Source organism: Phyllobates terribilis, unplaced genomic scaffold (assembly GCF_046119375.1).
Source record: "Phyllobates terribilis strain yellow unplaced genomic scaffold, ASM4611937v1 Scaffold_3__8_contigs__length_932513732, whole genome shotgun sequence".
Classification (NCBI taxonomy): Eukaryota; Metazoa; Chordata; class Amphibia; order Anura; family Dendrobatidae; genus Phyllobates; species Phyllobates terribilis.
In genome coordinates, this window is record NW_027362763.1 from 673,452,738 (window position 1) to 673,477,275 (window position 24,538).

The following is a 24,538-nucleotide window of genomic DNA, read 5'->3' on the forward strand; positions in this document are numbered from 1 at the left end:
GGTCTTCCCCATGTTGTTCCCATGTCATTTGAGCACAGTTCCCATCGATTTGGGTAATTTTTAGGCCCTCTGCAGACCGCCGTGGGGAGCCACCTGAAAAATGCTCAAGTTTCCCCTAGACTTATATTGGGCTCATTGCTCGGGTTGAGCACCCGAGTATTTCAATTTGCTCGACCCGAGCAACGAGTACTCGAGCATTTTAGTGCTCGCTCATCACTAATGACAACCAAAAACATCCAAATAATCCTGATCAAAAAGTTCACATACCCTGGTGATTTTGGCCTGATAACATGCACAGAATTTGACACAAATGGGTTTGAATGGCTACTAAAGGTAACATCCTCACCTATGACCTGTTTGCTTGTAATCAGTGTGTGTGCATAAAGCTGAGTGAGTTTCTGGGATCCAGCCACTGACTTTTCTGGATTTTGAGATGGGGAAAGCAAAAGAATTATCAACGGATCTACGGGAAAAGGTAGTTGAACTGTATAACACAGGAAAGGGAGGCAAAAAGAGTATAACACAGGAAAGGGATACAAAAAGATATCCCAGGAATTGATAATGCCAGTCTGCAGTGTTCAAACTGTGATTAACAAATGGAAAATCAGATGCTCTGTAAAAACCAAACCACAGTCAGGTAGACCAACAAAAATTTCAGCCACAACTGCCAAGAAAATTGTTCGGGATGCAAAGAAAAACCAACAAATAACATCAGCTGAGAACACACTTAGGGGTGTACTCACTTTTGTTGCCAGCGGTTTAGACATTAATGGCTGTGTGTTGAGTTATTTTGCAGGCACACCAAATTTACAGTTAAACAAGCTGTACACTGACTACTGTACATTGTATCAAAGTGTCGCATCTTCAGTGTTGTCCCATCAAAAATATATATATGTATTCCGGCCCATTTTTGGAGTTTTGTGTGAAATTATGTCCAATTTGCCTTTTTTTTCTCAGTTTTTTTGTGTTGTTCCAATAAACACAAAGGAAATAAACATGCGTGTAATAAAACATGTGTAATTTTCTGAAACAATTTCAAGGGTGCCAGCACTTTCCGCCATGACTGTATATGCAGGTAGAGTCCTTAACCCCTTTACAACCCAAAGTGGTTTGCACGTTAATGAGAAGGCCAATTTTTACAATTCTGACCACTGTCACTTTATGAGGTAATTACTCTGGAACGCTTCAACGGATCCCCCTGGTTCTGAGAATATTTTTTCATGACATATTGTACTTTATGATTGTGGTAAAATTTCTTCGATATCACTTGTGTTTATTTGTGAAAAAAACAGATATTTGGCGAAAATGTTGAAAATTTTGCAATTTTCAAATTTTTATGCCCTTAAATCGGAGAGATATGTCACACAAAAAAAGTTAATAAATAACATTTCCCATATGTCTACTTTACATCAGCACAATTTTGGAACCCAAATTTATTTTTATTAGGGAGCTATAAGGGTTAAAATTGACCAGCGATTTCTCATTTTTCCAACAAAATTTACAAAACCAGTTTATTAGGGACCGCATCACATTTGAAGTCACTTTGAGGGGTCTTTATGACTGAAAATACCCAAAAGTGACACCATTCTTAAAACTGCACCCCTCAGTGAATCGGGTCATCATGGCAACATCCGGGAAGCCGCGGCACACATTGCTGGACGCCGGCAGGAGAGGTGACTATCCCGATCACCTCCCCTTGCCCCCGCAATGCTGCGAACGACTTCGATCCCAGCATTGCGGGGGTTAATGTGCGGGACCTCTCCCAGCACATAGCACCGGGTGTCAGTTGTGACAATCAGTTGACACCCGGCGGCGATCACGCCCGCACAGCCTGTGGGCGCGATCGCAAAGATGTACTAATACGTATCAGGCTCTTAAGTCCCAGGGCGCAGATACGTATCAGTACGTCTTGGGCTTTAAAGAAGTTAAAATTATGTGAAAATGGGAAAAGTCACAAAACTTTGCAACTTTTCAAGAGCTTTATGCCAGTTTTCTGGCAAAAACACTGGTGAATCGGGTTCATAATCTCTAATCCTTTCAGCTCCCTTTAATTAGACTACTTTCAACAAACTAATTATAAGTATTGGGTCTGTTTTTTTTTTAATGCTTTTAAAATAATTGTAAATATTTTCAATCCCCTTTTGTTATAAGGATTTCCCAAAAATTAGCTAATCATAGGTTGTCCTGCATTCGTGACAGTGATTGACTGCGCGGTCACTTGGAAGTTTACATTGGCATCACTACAGGGCCGGTAAAGAAGGACTGTCAGGGACCCCCAGAGTGTGGTAAAATGCGCCAACTAATTCATAATTCATTTAATTCTCACACAATATACTAAGTTAGTGTAAGTCTACAAAAAAGCAACAAAACTTGGTGCTAAAAAAATTGAGCATAACTTTTTGAAAAATGAACCAGGTTATGCCAAATCTTACATATTTTGTGACTTTGTGATCAGTTATCAACACAAATATTTTACTCAAATTACCAGATCGATGGATAAGAATTGGGACTTTTCCCTAAATCTCTCCAAAACATCACCGCTTATAGAAGACCACCCTCATATCCAGATCAGATTTTCTGTGAGAGATGCCCAGATTCACAATATAGTATGCATACTGGCCATCTATGAGAAGTCCACCCCAATGGAAGTCCAGTTATTAAAGAGGATTTTACTGTTTATATAAGGGGCAGACAATGACAGTGAAGGGCCCTTAATCAGGACTTCTGATCTGGGCCCCCCACCCTCCATCAGGCACCACCTACATATACATTTCCATGTATATTTATATTAGGCACACATATAAAATTTGCACATGCTAATACTCTATACACATTTTAACGTATGCATATGTGGCACCCCAGGGGTCTGGTTTCCACAGTAACAGCAATGTTATGTCTAGGAGCAGGTGGGAGGTCTCTTGGTCAGGAATCCTATGCATGCCACACCTCCTGCCCAGTCCTGGGAGGGGAAGGACTTCCCCTATATAAACCTGGGGCGGAGGCAGGGTTAGAGAGTTCAAAGGGAGAGTTGAGCCAGGAGGGCGGACAGGGAGCTGTGGCTTCGGCTGGGCCCAGCTCCCGGGCCATGCCAGAAGTAGAGACAGAGAAGAGAAGCAGCATAGGAAGAAACAACAGGAGCTCTGTGGGAGCAGTGCTACAAGGAGTCAGGGGCTGGCAGCTGCAGAGCTCGCCCTGACTGAGAAGTTATCACCGGACCCGGAGTCCGAGGCTGTGGGGACTAACCCTTACCCAGCAGCAGAAACCGTCCGGCAGGGGATTTCAAGTCCTCTGGCCCAGAAACCCGAAGGCACGGTCACACGCGTGGGACCAGCACCGCCGTCGTGCAGCGGAAGGCACTAGAAGGCCCCGAGTCACCGGCCATACGGGTGAGCACCACACGGTACACTCAGGGACGTGGGCTACTTTTACCCGCCTCTAGCAAGGTAGCCAGAAGAGTACAGTTAGTTGGGAAGGCCTACAACTCCACCTGGCCAGGGGAGATCCCATCTGCTCAAGGACTGACCAGGCCCCGATCGCTAGCAAGTACTCCGGGAGGGTCTGTCTTTGTCACCAGTAAAGACCCTGAACTACACCGCATCGTCTCTGAGTGGTTCCTGCTACCCCCATCTTCCACGTCGGCTGCCCTGAGGCCATACCCCTCCCGTTGGGGGTTATACCATCCACGCTGCACCATCCTTCCACCGGCCTCAGCGGTCTGCCCTGCAGCGGCAGCTCCATAGCTGCATTCAACAGGTGGCATAGTCATCCTACATCTACTGCTAATATACCGCCACTTAGTCTGACTCCCTGGGCACGGACCGGGTCACCGCCACGAGACTACTACCCCTATCAGATCCGGCTCCGGGTAGTCCCTGCGTGCGCAACGCTACGTCACATAGGCCCAGGGCGCGTCAACTTTTGGCGTAGTCGGCAGGATTTCGTGCCCGCAACCACCGGGTACTGCGTGCCTGAAAGAGAGACTTTTAAAACTTACCTGTGGTGAAGATTCCCGCCATCCGGCGCCATCTTCAGCCTTCTTCCCGCCATCCGTGAAGTTTTCCCGCCATCCGGCGCCATCTTCAGCCTTCTTCCCGCCATCTGTGGAGTTTTCCCGCCGTTGGACGCCATTTTGAGGACGCCGCGCGGGAAGAAGAGGGGCGTGGACTCCGAAAAGCCCGCGAGAACTGAAGCCCCGCCTCACGTCCGGACGTTGCGTAAGGTCCTGGAAGGAGCCCAGCAGACGCCGACGTCACAGGAGTGCGACGAGAGGTCCTCAACCCTGACGATCCACTGCGGAGCCGCGGCCTACGGAAGAGGATCATCGCAAGGTAGGCCACGGTCCACTAGGGGGGAGGAAGATGTCGGATACGGAGGAGAGCTTCACTGCCTTAACCCCCGCCAGCGCCACCGCTGCTGCAGTCATGCCTTTCACCATGCCCTATATCCCGGGAGCGGCCTGGCTACCCCAGTACTCAGGGGAGTCACATACCCTACATGACTTTAGAGAAAAGCTGGATAGCCTCTTCCAGGTGTACCCCCTCACAGAAGAGCAAAAAGTGAGCATCCTGGTGGCCCAATTAACCGGGGCAGCCCAAAGGGAGGTAAAGTCCTGGCCACCTGGGAGGAGGACTGTCGCAGAGATACTAACCCGGCTAACCGAGGAGGAGCTGCAGTACTACCAATACGAGGAAAGCCAAGAGGACCCGGACGGGTCTGAGGACTACCCTCAGGAGGGAGCACAAAGAGGACATAGCTGCTGAAGGGAAGTAGCGTGAATAAAGAGCTGTACATAGTTACCCGTTAGGGTACAAGGACTGCTGCTAATTAAAATATGGTCCCCGTTGGGATTAGTGAATTGTTCCCCGTGTGTCCCTATCCCTTACCAGGCTGAGGACTGTGAGCAGCCAATCCTTATCCCCACTGGCCGAGGCCTGAGAGCGGCCATATCCTGTAAATAATTATGTGTTTCTAGTTATTTTTAGGAGTCCTTGGTGGATTTACCGGGAATCCTTGTACAGTTAGTGGAGCGTAACCCAGGATGGACTAAAGACTGTTAAGGACTCGGGGCAGGACAGACCCCTACCTGGTTACGTCTCCCTGTTTTGGTGAAATGGACACCTTTGTTTTCTTCAAAGACTGCACCCGGTTGCGGACACGCCGTGACCGTCTTTATGTGTTTCCTTATTGTAATGTTATTTTTTTTTTTATGCCTTGTTATGTTGACAAAAGTATGTTTAGTCCCGGAGTACTAAATTTCACTAGGGGGGAATGTGGCACCCCAGGGGTCTGGTTTCCACAGTAACAGCAATGTTATGTCTGAGAGCAGGTGGGAGGTCTCTTGGTCAGGAATCCTATGCATGCCACACCTCCTGCCCAGTCCTGGGAGGGGAAGGACTTCCCCTATATAAACCTGGGGCTGAGGCAGGGTTAGAGAGTTCAAAGGGAGAGTTGAGCCAGGAGGGCGGACAGGGAGCTGTGGCTCCGGCTGGGCCCAGCTCCCGGGCCATGCCAGAAGTAGAGACAGAGAAGAGAAGCAGCATAGGAAGAAACAACAGGAGCTCTGTGGGAGCAGTGCTACAAGGAGTCAGGGGCTGGCAGCTGCAGAGCTCGCCCTGACTGAGAAGTTATCACCGGACCCGGAGTCCGAGGCTGTGGGGACTAACCCTTACCCAGCAGCAGAAACCGTCCGGCAGGGGATTTCAAGTCCTCTGGCCCAGAAACCCGAAGGCACGGTCACACGCGTGGGACCAGCACCGCCGTCGTGGAGCGGAAGGCACTAGAAGGCCCCGAGTCACCGGCCATACGGGTGAGCACCACACGGTACACTCAGGGACGTGGGCTACTTTTACCCGCCTCTAGCAAGGTAGCCAGAAGAGTACAGTTAGTTGGGAAGGCCTACAACTCCACCTGGCCAGGGGAGATCCCATCTGCTCAAGGACTGACCAGGCCCCGATCGCTAGCAAGTACTCCGGGAGGGTCTGTCTTTGTCACCAGTAAAGACCCTGAACTACACCGCATCGTCTCTGAGTGGTTCCTGCTACCCCCATCTTCCACGTCGGCTGCCCTGAGGCCATACCCCTCCCGTTGGGGGTTATACCATCCACGCTGCACCATCCTTCCACCGGCCTCAGCGGTCTGCCCTGCAGCGGCAGCTCCATAGCTGCATTCAACGGGTGGCGTAGTCATCCTACATCTACTGCTAATATACCGCCACTTAGTCTGACTCCCTGGGCACGGACCGGGTCACCGCCACGAGACTACTACCCCTATCAGATCCGGCTCCGGGTAGTCCCTGCGTGCGCAACGCTACGTCACATAGGCCCAGGGCGCGTCACATATACATAGTGCACACAAACATAAAATACGGACATACACATAAGATGCACATACACAGTATACAGTCCCGGTAGTCCTCATAGTTTTAAGCATGGACCCTGGCAAATTGTAGACGGACTTTTATTGTTCATGGGCTTTAAGGGAGAGAGGCTTCCTTTGTGGAGGACACTCATGAATGCCATTCATTTGCAGTGTACACCGTGTCGTGTTATGGAAAACACTCACCCTAGTTTGGCTTTCTACTTCTTCAGCTAATAGCAATGAATTTGCCTGTCGATTTTCTTCTCATCAGAAGATGCTTTTGTTTAGATGTTAACTTCCATCTGACTGATAAGAAAAGCTTTGCTGATCTTCTTGTAGACTTCACATTTTTTGTAAAGAAATTATTTTCTTTCTCAGAAATGTCTTGTGACATTTCTCTTCTATGTGGTGCAACTTACCCTTCTCATCAGAGGACGCTTTTGTTTAGGTGTTAACTTCCATAGTCGGCCTGGACGTCTCTGTAAGATGGTTGCAGTTCCATCTTTGTTATAGTTTTGCATCACTTTTGCTACAGTATTCTGACTGATAAGTAAAGTTTTGCTGATCTTCTTGTAGACTTTACATTTATTGCAAAGAAATTATTTTCTTTCTCAGGTTTTGTGACATTTCCCTTCTATGTGGTGCCATTGCTGATAGCATGAAATGGGAAGGAGTTTTCTTTATTAAGTAACTTCCTTTTACAGACACCTGTCTGCTGGACATCTGTTTAATGAATAATTACACTTACCTGTGGTTCAGTTCTTGTTAATTAGAATTTTGTTGTCTAAACTTAGCTTTTCTCTTAAGACTGTTACTGGGATGTTCTCATTTTTGAAACATGATCTTGAATGAGTTTGTTAAGAAAATTACTTTTTTGGGGTCTGCAAAATACCAAATCTTGTTTGCATTCAATGGCTCAAATTTGCGAGAGTATTTTGTAGTATGGTATCCCATATAAAATGATGATTCTGAAAGGAAACTACAGGTTTGCTGACAAATCTATTTGGGTGTACTGATTTATGCTAAACACTGTATATATATATATATATATATATATATATATATATATATATACAGTACAGACCAAAAGTTTGGACACACCTTCTCGGTTAAAGATTTTTCTGTATTTTCAAGACTATGAAAATTGTACATTCACACTGAAGGCATCAAAACTATGAATTAACACATGTGGAATAATATACTTAACAAAAAAGTATGAAACAACTGAAAATATGTCTTATATTCTAGGTTCTTCAAAGTAGCCACCTTTTGCTTTGATGACTGCTTTGCACACTCTTGGCATTCTCTTGATGAGCTTCAAGAGGTAGTCACCGGAAATGGTTTTCACTTCACAGGTGTGCCCTGTCAGGTTTAATAAGTGGGATTTCTTGCCTTATAAATGGGGTTGGGACCATCAGTTGTGTTGTGCAGAAGTCTGGTCGATACTCTGCTGATAGTCCTACTGAATAGACTGTTAGAATTTGTATTATTGCAAGCAAAAAGCAGCTAAGTAAAGAAAAACGAGTGGCCATCATTACTTTAAGGAATGAAGGTCAGTCAGTGCGAAAAATTGGGAAAACTTTGAAAGTGTCCCCAAGTGCAGTTGCAAAAACCATCAATCGCTACAAAGAAACTGGCTCACATGAGGACCACCCCACGAAAGGAAGACCAAGAGTCAGCTCTGCTTCTGAGGATAAGTTTATCCGAGTCTCCAACCTCAGAAATCGCAGGTTAACAGCAGCTCAGATTAGAGGCCGGGTCAATGCCACACAGAGTTCTAGCAGCAGACACATCTCTTCAACAACTGTTAAGAGGAGACTTTGTGCAGCAGGCCTTCATGGTAAAATAGCTGCTAGGAAACCACTGCTAAGGACAGGCAACAAGCAGAAGACACTTGTTTGGGTTAAAGAACACAAGGAATGGACATTAGACCAGTGGAAATCTGTGCTTTGGTCTGATGAGTTCAAATTTGAGATCTTTGGTTTCAACCACCGTGACTTTGTGCGATGCAGAAAAGGTGAACGGATGGCTCTACATGCCTGGTTCCCACCATGAAGCATGGAGGAGGAGGTGTGATGGTGTGGGGGTGCTTTGCTGGAGACACTGTTGGGGATTTATTCAAAATTGAAGGCATACTGAACCAGCATGGCTACCACAGCATCTTGCAGCGGCATGCTATTCCATCCGGTTTGCGTTTAGTTGGACCATCATTTGTTTTTCAACAGGACAATGACCCCAAACACACCTCCAGGCTGTGTAAGGGCTATTTGACCAAGGAGGAGAGTGATGGGGTGCTACGCCGGATGACCTGGCCTCCACAGTCACCAGACCTGAACCCAATCGAGATGGTTTGGGGTGAGCTGGACCACAGAGTGAAGGCAAAAGGGCCAACAAGTGCTAAGCATCTCTGGGAACTCCTTCAAGATTGTTGGAAGACCATTTCCGGTGACTACCTCTTGAAGCTCATCAAGAGAATGTCAAGAGTGTGCAAAGCAGTCATCAAAGCAAAAGGTGGCTACTTTGAAGAACCTAGAATATAAGACATATTTTCAGTTGTTTCACACTTTTTTGTTAAGTATATAATTCCACATGTGTTAATTCATAGTTTTGATGCCTTCAGTGTGAATGTACAATTTTCATAGTCATGAAAATACAGAAAAATCTTTAAATTAGAAGGTGTGTCCAAACTTTTGGTCTGTACTGTATATATATATATATATATATATATATATATATATAAACCTTATAAGTTTGGTATCACAGTAATCGTACTACTGACTCTGAATCATTTTGTCAGTTTGTTTTTACAACACAATGCACACTGTAAAATGAAGGAGCCCAAACCTGGCATTTTTTCTCATTTTTCAACACATTATATGATAAAATGAATGGTGTTGTTCAAAACTACAACACTAAGCGTCAGCACACTGTGATTTGCTGATCTGTAAGATGCGTTCTTTGTGCTGTGAAAATACACAGCTGTGATATCTCACCAAATATTCATAGTGGGAACTTAAAATTATGTTTTTCTGCCATGATTAAGGATGGTTTGGATGTATGAAACATGTTGACCTTTTATTTCTATCTTTGTGGAATTAAGGCTGCATGAACCAGTCACCAACCATTATCTGTATATGTACAAATATTAAGTGCTACTGAGTGCTGTAGGAAAAACTTAGAATAGTGAGGTGATTTGATAGTCCTGCCACAAATAATCTGTTTCTACTGCACACTTAAAATCTCTGATAGTGGGAATGAACCTGATTGCCTGCAGTAGTGCACTCCTGAGAGCTGGTGCAGCAGAGAAAATGTCTTGGACATGAGAGTGGGAGGTCCTGATTATGGAGGATGTTAATCTTAGCTCATTGGAGTGTAGATATGGTAGAGATGCAGGACTGTGCAGCAGTGTGGAGAGGTTTGTGGATGAGTGTAATGACTGGTACAGGGTGGATGCACCAGTGTAATTGCTGGACAGAAATATGAGACTGACTGCTGCATTAAGGATAATGAGAAATACATTTAGTGGGAAGAAGAGCAATTAGTGAGTTACAAGTATTTGTGAATTCAAGACAAAAAGGAATCAGAGCAACAGTAACAGATTTTACTTTTTTTTAATTAATAATGGGATGAATAAAATCGTGAACATTGTCAATAGAATAAATCAAAGTCAGGAAGATAGCCGAGGTCAGATACCAGGTGATCAGTAAATGACAAGTCAGACGAGCAGTATGAATACCGCGGAGCCCGATGACAGAGGCGTTACTGAAACTTGTCCAGGTTGACCAGTCAGAAGGCCACAGGTAGATGGTGAAGGTCCTTCTATACAGCTCCAGCAGTGATGATGGATCTGCTGGACTTCAGGGCGCTAGATGCTTAGGTGTCCCGTCTTTTAGATGGTTTTAGGGCAACAGTGACAGCATGCAAATGCGCGAGCAGCCCTGGATAATCCACGCCGGCAGGATGATAAGATCCGGCGGAAGATGGAACCTATGAGAAGAGAAATAAATATAATGTAAGTGATGGGACTCCATATTACATGATAATGCTGTGCAGTCACTGTGGCCGGACGGCAGAGGAATATTATCATACAGAGGTCAGGGGTCATTGTCAGCAATCATACATGTGACAATCCCATCACTGACAGATGACATCTACTCCACATGAATTATTCTCACTGACATCACACAACATGGAGTTGATTCTCACACTTACCTCGTCTCTTTTTCCCATTTTTTCCATTTTCTGAGTTTTGTTGCTCCATACTCAGATTTATTGCCGATTTTCTTTCTTCATGAGATGGAAATTCTGATGAAAAATTAAAAAAAAAAATCAATAACAATATATTCTTATAGGATCTGCTTTGTCATAATATGGATAACATAAGAGACCTATAGTATTGTATAAAACCATGTGGGAATATTTGAGCCTTGAAGTCAACATTCACATTGCTGGTGCTGTAGACATGTACATACCTGGCAATGGGGACGAGGGTGGCAAGATGGTAACAGCATCGTCTGTATTACATACAGGAACAGATACTTTCTGCCTGTTTGAAGAAGAAAAACATGTAAATCTCAAGTAAACTCCATATAAAAGGGGTTGTCTCACTATAAGAACACCGACTATAAGGACTAGTAGGACATATGACTGTCATAGTGGGGAAGGTCTTCTGCTCAAGACTACCTTTTATAGAGAGCTGAGAGGAAAACAACTACCAAGAATGGCCGGCATTTCATACTACATCTCTCCTACAGTGAGGGCAGCACTAAAAGTGCATGACCGGCCACAATTATGGGCTGTTATATCCAACAATTCCGAAAGCTGAAAGCACAATGACCCATAACCATGGGGCGGTGGATGCTGCATTTGATATTATGGTATTTATGTCCTATATTTGATGTTGTGCACATATATCAGCCTGGAGCTCCCAGTAATGACCCCATAATCTACTCACATTTCTGAGATGTTTGTGTTGGATTCTGGTGTACACTCTGGAGGGGCCTTGGGATCCTCGTTGTTCACCATCCCGTTAGTGGTGGTAGAGTGCTAAATGTGGATAACAATAAGTTATTAAATATATATACTTTTTAATTTTGTAGATCCTTTTTTGTACATAATTTGGATTTATCGATCACATATTTACTTTAGAAAGCCTCTCAGAAGATGATGATGCAAATATTCGAAAGATAAAGTTCTCATCGTCCTCACTTGTGCCCTCCTTATCCTCTGAGATCAGATGGTTGTTTTCATCAGAGTGATCTACAAGACATAGGTAAGGAAGGATTGTTAGAGGGTGTCAGTATAACACAGTCGCTATATCTCACTAGGTTAATAGATGATGCAACGTAATATACAGAATACATGAAAAAATACTCCTGTACAAAATTAGGGAAATAGGGATACAGTACGAACCCATGGTCAACATAGCTGAGATCCATGAAACATGGATAACATAGTAGACCAGAAAAACCATGTGGAAATATTTGAGCCTTGAAGTCAACATTCACATTGTTGGTGCTGTAGACATGTACATACCTAGCAATGGAGACGAGGGTGGCAAGATGGTAACAGCATAGTCTGTATTACATACAGGAACAGATTCTTTCTGCCTGTTTGAAGAAGAAAAACATGTAAATCGTAAGTAAACACAGTATAAAATGGGTTGTCTCACTATAAGAACACTGACTATAAGGCCTAATAGGACATATGACTGTCATAGTGGGGAAGGTTTTCTGCTCAAAACTACCTTCCATGGATCAGAACACAACTACCAAGAATGGCTGGCAAGTAATACTACAGCTCTCCTACAGAGTAGGCAGTGCTAAAAATGCATGACATGCCACAATTATGGGCTGTTATCTTCTGCATTTTCTGAAGCCAAAAGTACAATGACCGTTAACCATGAAGCGGTGAATGCTGCATTTGATATTCTGATATTTATGTCCTATATTTGGTGTTGTGTACATAGATCAGCCTGGAACTCCCAGTAATGAAGTAATGACCCTTTATAATCTACTCACATTTCTGAGATGTTTGTGTTGGTTTCTGGTGTATACTCTGGAGGGGCATTGGGATCCTCATTGTTCACCATCCTGGTAGCGATGATACAGAGCTAAATACGGATAAAAATAAGATATAAAATATTTTTTTTATGTACTTTTAGAGTTGTTTTACATTTTTTTTACATATTTTGGATTTATTAATCACATACTTACTTTACAAAGCTTTTCAGAAGATGACGTAAAATTTTGGAAGTCAAGGCTCTCATTGTTCTCACTTGTGCCTTCCTCATCCTTTGAGACCAGATGTTTGTTTATATCAGAATGATCTACAAGAAATAGGTAATGAAGTATTATTAGAGGTTGTCAGTATAACACAGTCACTATTTATCCCTAATATTAATGGGAACAGATGATCACATATTAGGGAAGATGAGACAAACAGTCGCTTAGTCTAGATGACGTCTCCTTCTACGTACTGATAAATAAGCTGGTGTCTGCATCTGAAACAAGCTGAGGAACATACTCCAGCTCCTGGCTCAGAATGTTGTCAAAGTCCAAGTCACTCAGGAATGGATGAACCTTGATCTCAAATGCTCCTCCTAGAAAAAGAAAAACAAAAGTGATGCGGACATAGTCAGGGATGGCTCCATATCTGAACAGTTTATCGTAATCTTAACTAATGACAAAACTGAGCCGACATGAAGGAAATAAACTGAAAGTCTTAGTGTGGAGAACTAGAAATACAGTAGATGAGCTGATAGAGAAATGCTGATCTTCATGGACATGAGCGATATGTCCTTGGTCTAATAAGGGAATATTAATACTAGTATATCTGTTACCTGTCCCAAGTCTACGCACAGGATTTCTTCTGAGCAGCTCAGTGATGAGATTCTGAGCATCCAGGGGTGGAGCGCGATCACAATTCCAAATTAGTTCTCCTGTTACATAGAAAATTACAGAAAATAAAACCTCTTTACTGGACTGTAACATAAAGCAAAGGAAATAACTAAACAAATGTAACCAATCAACGCAATGATCGGATTATTCTACTCACCAATGACAACCCTTTTATAAAGCTCAGTGAGGGAATCAGCATCAAATGGTACACATCCCAGCAGGAATTTATACAGGATGATCCCCAATGACCACCAGTCAACAGGTCTTCCATAGCCTTCTTTCAGGATGATCTCTGGTGCTATGTAACATGGGGTGCCACAGAACTGGAAACCAACAGAACATAGAGATGAGAATCGATGAAACAATTATTATGACAAGATATCATCGTTAAAACACAATGCAGAAGATAAAATATTAGTGGAAAAGTTCTCTAGAAAGGAAGAACGTAGAGAAGAGACAATAGTGTGATGAGATTTGCAAATAACAAGCTAAGTTCTTGTAGGTGATGCTGACCTCACGGTCCTGGAACTCTCTGGAGATGTCCACTGCTAATTCCTTGTAGGTGTTGGTTTTCGGTATCATTAGACCAAGTTTTGAAATCCCAAAATCGGTAACTTTAATATGTCCAGTAGATGTAATCAGGAGGCTGCAAAAGAGAAGATGGTTTTAGCCTCACAGACTGAATGATAATAAATGACAACTTTCCCCACTTTATTATACTACGGGGGCACTTACTTTTCCGGCTTCAGGTCTCTGTGCACCACACCGTAACTATGCAGGTATTCCACGGCAAGTACCGCCTCTGCAAAGTACAAGCGGGCCATGGGGACAGAGAAAGGACCCCTGGTGCTTAGAAGGGTCCCACAGTCTCCACCTATAGAAGAAAGGAAATATGACCGGTGAGGGGTTTATACAGCAGATGACCATGATATACCACGAGCAGATAACCATGATGTATAATGAGCAGTGAGCGGAAACATCCTGGGGAGATCACACAGATAGTGGCGTACATAGAAATCACAAGACCCCATATCAAAAGTTGTAATTGCCCCCCACCCTAAAAAATAAAAAAGAAATATATTTATATCCCTGTTGAAGCAGCTTGGTGTTCTCACCAGCAATACAACTTTTATGGCCATTTTAGAGTATGATGCTCCCAAAAATGCCCACACCCACACTCAATGAGTATGGTATCCCCACAGTGAATCCTCCTAAGGAGGCCACCACTTAGAAGGAGGCCAGCCACAACCCCCTACTCGGTGTGATGGCACCCACAGCAACCCTCCCACTCAGGATAATGGTTCCCACAGTCCCTCACACAATATAATGGTCCGCATAACTCCCCACTCAGTATGATGTCCCCACACAGAATGGGGGCCTCCATACAGAGTGAGGACCCCCACAGCACCCCACTTAATATGATGACCTCCACTCAGCATTCACAGTCCCCCCATATCTAGTCATACGGCCCCCTTTCAGTATTTTGGCCCCTACTAGCCACCTACTCAGTATTTTTGCCCCCACCAGCCCCACCTCCTTGAAGAAGCAAATACCGCTGAAATTGTGATGACAGGTGGAGGGATGCTGCCCACTGCTGAGCGTCGACAGACCCCCTCCGACTGATGAGCCCCATAGCGCCCCTGCACCAAGATCAATGAATTTACGAGCATCTTGGTAATAGATAACCTATAGTAAATGCTCTGTGGGGAAGTAACCAACAATGTCCTAATGATATGAGCAGTGATAAGATGAAAGCAGACATGGGCTGAATATAATACAATAGATGTGTCTTACCTCCTACATACTCCATGACCATACACAGGTGAGATCTAGTTGGAAAGGAGCAGAGCATGGAGACCACAAAGGGACAATCAGCAAATGTTAAGATGTCCCTCTCCAGAAAGGCCCATTCCAATCTCTGTGCAGTATTTAGGTTCCGCTTAGCCATTTTCTTCATAGCAAAGGTCTGGTGTGAGTCTTTATGATGCACTAAGTAGACGGCCCTGGAGAGAAGGAGAATCCATCGGTTATAATAAATCCTTATTAATAATCCATCTATAGAAATCATTATATGTTTAATACTGGTATCCTGGTAACATTTCTCCTTGCGGAGAGTGACATGTTAAGCTTGTCAAGGTGAGGAGACTTTTAAGCCTCAATGATCCTCTGGGAAATATGCAAATTGTCTCTTCGGAGAGGAAGAGAACTAGAACTCTAGTGCCACCTATAGGAAGTAGTAATCCTAAAAGTCAATATCGACCCTTTAACGAGCCTTATCACATGACATGGAATAATAGCCATAACCAAAATCTCAATTTTCGGACACTATGTTTTGGGGTACAAGCACTCATCAGTGCAAAGTGTGAGATATGGTTTGGCTGGGTAAGAGGCATCTGACCGGGATCCAAGCGGTAACGTTTCTCCTTGCGGAAAAAGCCATGTTAAGCATGTCAAGGTGAGGAGACTTTTAAGCTGCAATGCTCTTCTGGGAAATATGCAAATTGTCTCTTTTCAGAGAGGAAGAGAACTAGCACCCTAGTGCCACCTATGGGAAGTAGCAATCCTATTTCCCAGAGGAGCATTGTGGCTTAAAAGTCTCCTCATGTCCGCAAGGAGAAATGTCAACCCCTTGGATACCGGTCAGACACCTCTCACCCAGTCAAACCATATCTCACACTTTGCACTGAAGAGGGGCAGTACCCCAGAACACAGTTCCTGCAAATTGAGATTTTGGTTTTGGCTATTATCCTAAGTCATGTGACAAGGCTTGTTAAAGGGTCGATATTGACTTTTAGGATTGCTACTTCCTATAGGTGGAGTTCTAGTTTGCTTCCTCTCAGAAGAGACAATTTGCATATGTTTAATACTAGAAGTCTGGCCGCCACTATAAATCCACATCTAGAAATACATAAAATAGCACTACATAGATCACCTATGCGAGGTCTCCACAATGCCACTTCTGCCGGAGCCATCACCCAGGTCACATTATAGATACGAGAATCTACTGAAATTCTCTTTGGGCAGATTCGCTATAACTGACCAAATACAATTTAGTGCAAATAAAATTGGTCCAAAATGAATGTGCACCAGGGCTCTCTTCTGCTGCTGAGGCCAGTGATTGGGCCCACATGGTCATGGTGGAGGGTGTAGATGTCATTGACGTCAATATGGTGTCACCCTTCATGTGACCATGTGTAGCCAACTTCTCTGATCAGCTTCATAATGGAGCCCCCCCCATCAAAACAAAGATCAGAGTGGAGAGCAGAAAAGCTCAGGTGGAGGAGGCAGCATAAGAACAGATGAGAGTCTAGCACAGGCGAATGTAATAATATTATATTATTATATATTATATTATATGTAATTATATTATTTAAATCACTTTCCTTGCAGTTTGATTTGCTACAGATCACATAATTTCCCTATGATAACACTGAATGGCAGAGTGCAGGGGCAGAAGCATTGTCATAGGGAACCCTGAGAAATGTGGATTATGGCAACAGAAATCTCACCCAAAATTTCCACTGCTGATGAGTTTGGAAGTTTCATAGTCGGTCATATGCGGCTTTCTCGCCGGAACCAATGAATCCATCACGCTCTATAAAAGAATAAGAAATAATACTGATTTATTGAAGATGCAGGAAAAAAGTTACAGATGCAAAAACTTCTCCCCCCATATTATGTCCCAGATGATTTACACTGATATGATGTTGGGAGGATACAAACCGGACGCTGGGCAGACCTGGCGCTAGCACCCAGCACACCCAGGCAAGTGCCGGGGCCCTGAGTAGGCGGGCCTTGCTCCCCCCCCCCTCAATGCTTGCCCAGGACCACGGCCGGCACAATACTTACCTCTCCACAGCTGGTGAGCAGTGAGGTGAGCATTTGATTTTTTTTTTATGTATGGAGGTATGGGGCATTATATGGGGGGAGAAGTGACATCCTGCATGGGGCATTATATGGGGGGGAGGTAGGGACATCCTGCGTGGGGTATTATATGGGGGGGAGAAGTGACATCCTGCATGGGGCATTATATGGGGGGGAGTGACATCCTGCATGGGGCATTATATGGGGTGAGAGGTGACATCCTACATGAGGCATTATATAGGGGGGACATCCTGCATGGGGCATTATATAGGGGGGTGACATCCTGCATGGGGTATTATATGAGGGGGAGAAGTGACATCCTGCATGGGTCATTATATGGGGGGGGGGAGTGACATCCAGCATAGGGCTTTATATGGGGTGAGAGGTGACATTCTGCATGGGGCATTATATGGGGGGTGACATCCTGCATGGGGCATTATATGGGGGGAGTGACATCCTGCATGGGGTATTATATGGGGGGAGAAGTGACATCCTGCATGGGGCATTATATGGGGTGAGAGGTGACATCCTGCATGGGCCAATATATGGGGTGAGAGGTGACATCCTACATGGGGCATTATATGGGGGGGTGACATCCTGCATGGGGCATTATATGGGGGGTGACATCCTGTATGGGTCATTATGTGGGGTGGGACATCCTGCATGGAGCATTATGTGGGGGGGGACATCCTGCATGGGAAATTATATGGGGGGTGACATCCTGCATGGGGCATTATGTGGGGGGGATATCCTGCATGGGGCATTATGTGTGGGGGACATCCTGCATGGGGCATTATGTGGGGTGGGACATCCTGCATGGGGCATTATGTGGAGGGGACATCCTGCATGGGGAATTATATGGGGGGTGACATCCTGCATGGGCCATTATGTGGGGGGGCACAGCCTGCATGGGGCATTATGTGGGGGGCACAGCCTGCATGGGGCATTATGTGGGAGGGACATTCTGCATGGGGAATTATATGGGGGGTGACATCCTGCATGGGCCATTATGTGGGAGGGGGACATCCTGCAAGGGGCATTATGTGGGGGGGGGCACAGCCTGCATGGGGCATTATGTGGGGGGTCAAAGCCTGCATGGGGCATTATGTGAGGGTCACAGCCTGCATGGAGCATTATGTGGGGGGTCAAAGCCTGCATGGGGCATTATGTGGGGGGCACAGCCTGCATGGGGCATTATGTGTGGGGTCACAGCCTGCATGGGGCATTATATGGGGGCACAGCCTGCGTGGAGCATTTTATGGGGTCTATTATTCTATATGGAGTAATATATGGAGCTCATAATACGGTATAGAGGACTATGTGGTGCCATTATACTGTGTGGAGGACATTACTGTCCTGTCTGCACTGTGAGCTGTGAGGATTCGCCGCTTTCTGAGTTATTGTGGAATTTACAATAGATATCGCTCATGTAATGTAAGAAGTGAAATCTTCGGCCTTGTACTATATATATATATATATATATATATATATATATATTTATCTGCGGTATCTGTGCATCATGAATCGTGGTATGTGTTAAAGGGGCCACTGAGACTCTTTCGCCCAGGGCCCACGAAATCCTGGAGCCGCCCTGCAACGGTCATCATACATTACTATAACATTCTGGATAATGTGGGAGATCACACAGAGGAGGACTTACAGGTAATCTGTCACCAGGTGTTTGCTATGTATTCTGAAAGCACCATGATGTAGGGGCAGAGACGTACCATGGTTGTATGGGGGATAATACTGGACGAGTCATTCACACCCCATGATCTGATGACACACACGCATCCCCCTCTATGATACTTACGGATTCTTGGATCTCCGGGATCTCACTAATTCCATTGTTAGGATTCGACAGCTCAGTTGTTTCTAAAATAATGATGAAGAAATGAAATGTATTAGAGGATATTATTCCTACATAGATAATACAGCAATAAAACGGAGAAATGACAAGATGTCTGTAAATGGGATTAATACTCGTTATATGGGGATTCTAAATATGAGAATATACGGGGAATCCATAGATAAATGTCATGTAAATGATGGAGGAACCCCTTCATAAATAACAAAAGACTGACCATCACTTCCGAAAAGAAAATGGGTGTGAACAGGTGCATACTAAGAGTAGCCATCCAAATACATAACTAACAAAGTTGCACTCTGTAACGCTATAGCATGTAAACATGAAATAAATGAAATTTGAATTGCATTACTGCTGTATAAAATAGGATAAAAGGAAGATACTTAGCGCATAATTTGGCCAATTCATGCATGGCCAGCAGCCACGGCAAGGCGACCTTCTTTTTCTGGGTGCATGCCAAGTAGCCACGGCAAGGTGACCTTTTTTTTTGCTGGGTGCACGCCCAGCAGTCACGGCAAGACGACCTTCTTTTGCTGGGTGCATGCCCAGGAGTCACGACAAGGCGACCTTCTTTTGCTGGGTGCATGCCCAGCAGTCACGACAAGGCGACCTTGTTTTGCTGGGTGCATGCCTAGCAGCCACGGCAAGGCGACCTTCTTTTGCTCGATGCATGCCCAGCAGTCACGGCAAGGCGACCTTTTTTGCTGGGAACCTATCTCCACCCATCAGCCCGGGGTGGTTTTAATTACAACAGGATCCTACCTACCCATATAAATGTAGGCTTCAGCCTAGGAGAGGATTCACATTAGGAGAGGATTCCAACAAAAAGATCGCCTTGTCATTGGCTGCTGGGCATTCATGAATTGGCCAAATTATGTGCTCAGTATCTTAGTTTTTTCCCATTTTCTAGAGCAGTAATGCAATTTAAATTTAATTTATTTCATGTTACTTGCTATAGCACTGCAGAATGGACCCTCCATCACATGAATGAGGAAGCCCCCACCCACGCTGCACATATGAGTGATGGTAAGAGAGCTGAAACATAGGAGAGATTTGCAAATTAGCCTGGAAGTACACTGGGGGCGTGTCACTGCACTTGGATTTCTTCTTTCACGCCCCCAGTGCACTTCCATTCTAATTTGAATATGGTGTCTACTTTACATTTCTCCTGACTGGCACATTGGATTTCTACAAACAATTATTATTAGGGGACAATGGCCTATACCGTCACACCACTACTTCTATATGTAACAATGTGCTGCCAGGTTCCCATTACACAGAGTAGAGAGTAAATCTAACATTATCCTCCATCCTCTGTAATATCTGGATATTCCTTGTAGAAGGTCGGGTGATCGCTCACCTGTAATCAGATCGCTGTTCAGCTCCGGCTGACTCCTATTAGGGTCAGGGATTTTCGGGGTCACATTTTGCCCATATTTGGCGTCGCCTCCTGTTGTTTCCTGATAGATATAATATATATAATTAATATGTGGAAGATTTCACTAAATCACCAAATACATAAATCATGAAGGACTAAACCAACATTTACAGATGCACCAATTGTAACGATACAAATCCCGCGCCATCTTCAGACCTTTTCTCAGAAAGTCTCCTCAGATACGGTGGATTAAGATACGTCTATTAATATTGATCCTTACCGGGCGTTCCAATGAGCGTTCTAGTATAGACAGGACTTTTTCGGCCAGTTCTTTAAAGACAGCCAAATCTTCAGTCTGAGATCTTTCTTCAGCCTATAAAGAAGGAAAAATGGAAAGGAGAATTTTCAGATGAGAGCGGTCAGAATGGAGGCGGAAATTGTATGTGACATCGGTTCTCTGTCTGCAGATACAATGACTACATACTGTATTTGGGGACTCGTTGTGTTTTACCGTATTTTTTGGACTATAAGATGCCTTTTTTTCCAAAATTTTTGACCTCCCTTCTAACACTCTCGCACCCCTCCAATCTATCCTAAACTCTGCTGTCTGACTAATCCACCTGTCCCCCCGCTATTCCCTGGCTTTTCCCCTCGCTCCGCCAATCCCTTCACTGGCTACACATTACCCAGAGACTCCAGTTCAAGACCCTTACCTTGGCATGCAAAGCCACCCACAACCTGTCTCCTCCATATATCTGTGACCTAGTCTCCCGGTACTTACCTGCACGCAACCTCCGATCCTCACAAGATCTTCTTCTCTACTCCCCTCTTATCTCCTCTTCCCACAATCGCATACAAGATTTCTCCCGTGCATCCCCCCTACTCTGGAACTCTCCACCCCAGCATATCAGACAGATTATTAATAATAATAATTGTCTGAATGTAGCTTACCAGGGGGGTGGCTGTGGTGGAGTGAGGTCACAGGAAGTAGGGTCACTGCTGCAGGAAGCCAGCAGTAGAAGTGGGGCGCTCCTGCGGGCCAGCGGGGTGTCCAGGAGGTGCGAGGCTGCGGGCCCTGGGCTTCAAGGAAATGTTAGCGGTGATTTAGGAGGGGAGTCCCCGCTCTGCCCATTGAATTTCTGGTGGTGGGCTTCAGGCAAATGGCCGCTGGAGGCAGTGCATGTGCAGATTTAGATCTCGGCTCAATGAGGAGCTGAGATCTCAAACTGCGTATTGGCCATCTCCAGCAGCCTACTTCTTGAAGCCCACTGCAGAGAAATCAATAAGCAGAGCAGGGCCTCCCCTCCTGAATTACCGCTAACATTTCCTTGAAGCCCAGGGCCCGCAGCCTCGTACCTTCTGGACACCCCGCTCCTCCCAGCTTGGAGCCCGCAGCAGCGCCCACTCCTACTGCCGACTTCCTGCAGCAGCGACTCTGCCTCCTGTGACCTCGCTCCACTGCCACCACCCCCCCTCAGTAAGCAACCGAAAATTCGGACTATAAGACAGACCCCCATTTTATTATAATAAATGTTTTTCCTATTTACCTCCCAAAAAATTTTGGTGCGTCTTATGGTCTGCAAAATACGATATATTAGAAGAAAAAGCTTCTATCCCTCCATTATTATCTGTTAATATTGAGATGTTCTGTGCAGAGTGTCCGCCACTTACCTGGTGTAGTAATGTCCTGATGTTCTGAAGTAAATCCGTCAGATAGTCTGACGTTAGACGACGTTGTCGGTGTTTGGTCAGGCAATCCTTTACTAGCTCCATCACCAGCCGGTGAGTGAAGCTGAGGACGCCATCGGGTGGTAGAAGCACACTGTTAGGACGATTGATCATAAGGATCATCAATAGTGCTTTTACCTGAGGAATGTCCAAAACAATTCCAGCCATAGTGAAAAACTGCAAGTGCTATCAGTCACTATAGAGCCAAGAAAGGCACGGGTGAGCCTATGTGCATTGTATATATAGCGACTGTGAGCAGTGATGTCACCATCACCTGTGATGTCATCACGGAATCTTGTGATAGAATCTTCACGGAGCAGCTCTGCGCAAATAGAATGCGGCCTGGTAATATTTAAAGTGAAAACACCATACAATTAACTACCCATGTTATCATGGCCGTTCTATTTTATATCCAATTAGAACACAACCAGGATAAAGGTGTGTTCACAAGTTGTATTTTGGCAGCATTTTTTTTCTACCTCAAAAATCAAAGGAGGCAGGAAAAACGCTGCTTAAAATTCAGGTGTTTTTACTTGTGTTTTTTTTTCCATTCATTTGAATGGGTGAAAAATGCTGCAAAACCTCTGAAAGACTTGACAAGCTGCAGATTTAAAAAAAATGCAAAAAAACAGCATGTGAATGAGATTTCAGAAATGTCATTCACTAAGATGGTGCTGTAAAACACAGCATTTATTGCTGCAGAAGAAAAAACAGTGAATACACCCTAAAGATATCCTCAGTCATATTATGGGAAATATTGTATATTTCGCATTTATTATCTCACGTGTTTTTCTTCACCATAGAACTTTTAAGGCTGTGTGCCCACTATGCGTTTTTTAGGCGTTTCTGCAGCGTAACTTTCGCTGCGGAAACACTTAAAAAACGCTTGGTGATAGGTCTGCAATAGTCCCCAATGATAATCCGCATGTGCTGTGCACATGCCGCGGAGATTTCCGCTGCGGATTATCATTGCGGAAAAATCCGCAGCACGTCCTTTAATTTTGCAGAGTCGCTGCGATTTAGCCGCCATTGACTTGCATTGGAACGCATAACATCCGCATGACTACAAATACACATGTGGATATTATGCGACTCAATGCGTGGATGGTACCCGGGTCTGGAGATGAAGAGACTCTCCTCCAGACCCGGGTACCATAGTACCTGTAGTTAAAATAGAATTAAAATAAAAAATAAACATATACTTACCTTCTGATGGCCCCTGTCTGCTCCCGGCGGTGCTGCTGGCTCTTCGGCTGCTCGCGGTGGTAAAAGGACCTTCCATGATGCCATTTAGTCATGTGACAGGTCACGTGACCGCTGACATCGGCGGTTGCGTGACCTGTCACATGACTAAATGACGTTATGAAAGGTCCTTTTACAGCACCGTGATCCGCCAAAGACACCGGACGCACCGGAGAAGGAGATCGAGGACCATCGGAAGATGAGTATAATGGTTTTTTTTTATTTTTCACCATTATTATTCTTTTTTTTCATTATTGATGCTGCATTTGCAGCATGGTAACTTGGTCACACTATATAAATCCATGCCGGTTGCATGGAATTATATAGTGTGACCAAGTTGTCAAGCACTTTTCCAAGTGATGCTAAAATCACTTGGCAAAGCGCTTGACAACCCAGGGAGATGCAGAAACGCTTAGGAAAAATCCGCAGCATTTCTGCATCGTGGTCATATATCCTAACTCATTGGCGAACCGTTATACAAGGCTATATTCACACTAGACGTTTTTTTAGCGGGCTTTTTTATGCAAATTTTCAGCTGCGTTTTACAGTACCAACAAAGTCTATGAGATTTCCGAAATCTCATGCACAAAGCTTGCTTATTTGTCCTCAGTATTTTGTGCTTTCCATGGCTTTTTGCAATAGAGTATGTCACTTGTTTCAGCGTTTTTCACCCATTAAAAAAAAGGGTGGTGGAAAAAAATGCTGAAAAAAAGCCTAGTGTGAACATTTTGCTGCGTTTTTAGTGAAAAAAGCAAGTATGTGACACACATTTATTCTTGTGATTTTCCCAAGTTTAAACCATCTTGTCTTGGTCACCTGAGATAGCAGCTTGGATTATTACAGTTTAATTAAATTAGTGATGCCTACAAAGTAAACATTGGTTGAGCTAGGTGTGAGATTGAACAACACGTGTGGCCCAGGGAGGTGTGAAAATGAACAATGCCTGAGCAACTCAATGGCAAACCATAATGTGAAAGTAAATAGTGTCCTACAAATTCAATGCACTGCCAGGGTCTTAGATAAACCATTCCAGACCAATTCACCCCCCACCCGCCCCCTGTTACATTTGTAATGTGTACTTTTTCATGAACATATGTCTTGCAATGGTGACCTGTTCTCATGTGTCTATGGTGGAAGCAAAGCTGAACTTTGGGATCCTGAAAAACGCACCAAAAATGCACCAAGAGCCACTGCAAAAAAACA